Here is a 2,161-nt window from a genome sequence, read left to right on the forward strand (position 1 = left end):
TTCTTAGGAGTATGCTGACCAAGGAATCGTGGAGGGGCTGGAGAAAACAAGTCTTCTCTAATCTGGGGGTGACAACGTCCCTCATGGAGAAGACACAATGGTGGTTTTCTTTGATTTTCTTTTTTAATGGAAGAAAGAGTCAGGGAGGTCAGGCACAGGTGTAATGGGGGAAGTTGGAACAACTGGTTTACCAGAGGAATAAAAAAGAAGCTGGAAAAGCAGCTCCAAGTACACTTCTCTTACTAAGGCTCTCTGGGTCGTGCCTGGGTTTCCTGGTGGAGCCCTGCCAGAGCTGGCTAGGGATGCTTTAGAGATGTGGTACTCTCAGCAGCAACATCTCTTCCTCTTGAAAGGAGGGAGCACAGGGAGCCTGAGCCCCAGGACTTGGACAGACTGGCCAGTATCTTTACGTGGCTGGCAGGGTGTGTCAGACCATGCTGCGACTAGGAGCTTCCCCTCATATTTCAGATGGGCTTCCCGCACCTGTGAACCCCCTGCACCACAGAGGAGTAAAATCAACGTCTGACGGAAAGACTAGTGGCATAATTTTTGCCTCCCTCTGTCCCTTTAAATGATGTCCAGTAGGGAAAGTTCTTCCCTGATCTAGATGAAAATCCAGCAGGTCTCTTTGTTTCCTGTTACTCACATAATGAACAGAGCTGTAGTCACCTCAGGTCTCAAGCACAAGAAGTTAAACTTTGCAGTCTGAGATATGAAACTGTTGCTTTTGTCCACTAATTTGAAGTGGTCTGTGCAGTGATAGATAATGCAGTGGCATATAGCCTGAATAAATGGTCAAAACTAATTTAATTAACTACTTCCTGTATTTGTCAATCCAATTAAGTCTTCAGTTTTTCTGGTTAAGTCCCATCTCCACAATCACTTTGCATATTTAGCTAATCTCAGAAGCCACCTTTCAGTTCCTATCCCCAGGATTCACCTCCCTCCCTGTTCTAACAGCTGAATTTCTTTCCCCTCATTAAATTGCATTCAGTACATATTTGTCAAAATGCATAATGGACATGGCACCAGATTTGGCATTATAAGGAAAAACAAAGATCAATAAAAAACGGTAATTGATTTCAAAATATCTCTATCTCTCTGTTAGCTCTCTGTTTCTCTCCTACCTACCTATCTACCTAGCTATCATTTATAAACAGATAAATAGGTAACTAAAGAGTAACTAGCTAGAAAGGTAGGTAGGTAAATAGATAGATAGACAGATATCGTGTGGTAGATACCATTCGTAGATGTGATAGCTAGACAGCTAGATACGTACATGCATACATACTTAAGGATAATCTATTTCTTAGGGAAATGGAGGGGAGACGGGTCTAAAACAATCAATGGAGGCTAAATTTGAAGCATATTGTCACATTTGCTTTAATCAAGACACAAGCATAGTATCTCAGAGTGAAAGGAAGAAGATAGTGTCACATCTTGCGGAGGACATCATGAAACATGACCTAGCTAGGTCTTCGTGATCTGGCTTCTACCCACCTCTCTGGGTAGTCTCGGAGAACTCTTCCTCAGCCCTCTGTGTCAACTGCATTAACTTTCTTTCAGTTCCTGCAAACAGCCCTGTCCCTTCCTTTCCTAGGGCTTCAGGAGGTACTCTTCCTTCCACCTGGAAATGTTTGTCCTCTCCATCATCACCTGCATCCTACATGGGGTCGGGCTCATCCCTATCCACACAGCACCTGATATTTGAGATGGTACCCTGCAAAATGTAATTAAACAATTAGTGTAAATTTAGATGCTGAGCGCACTCTGCCTTCCTCAGGATGCACCACCAAGAGGTTGGGAGATGTGTCTGTCCCAGTCATCAATATATTCCCAGTACCTGGAACAATGACTCGCACATAGTGGGCACTCAATGAATATTTTAGAAATGGATTGGGCCGGGCGCGGTGGCTCAAGCCTGTAATCCCAGCACTTTGGGAGGCCGAGGCGGGTGGATCACGAGGTCAAGAGATCGAGACCATCCTGGTCAGCACGGTGAAACCCCGTCTCTACTAAAACTACAAAAAATCAGCTGGGCATGGTGGTGCATGCCTGTAGTCCCAGCTACTCAGGAGGCTGAGGCGGGAGAATTGCCTGAACCCAGGAGGCGGAGGTTGCGGTGAGCCGAGATCGCGCCATTGCACTCCAGCCTGGGTAT

This window comes from Sapajus apella, unplaced genomic scaffold (genome assembly GCF_009761245.1).
Source record: "Sapajus apella isolate SASKATOON/1434 unplaced genomic scaffold, GSC_monkey_1.0 scaffold86, whole genome shotgun sequence".
In the NCBI taxonomy this organism is placed as follows: domain Eukaryota; kingdom Metazoa; phylum Chordata; class Mammalia; order Primates; family Cebidae; genus Sapajus; species Sapajus apella.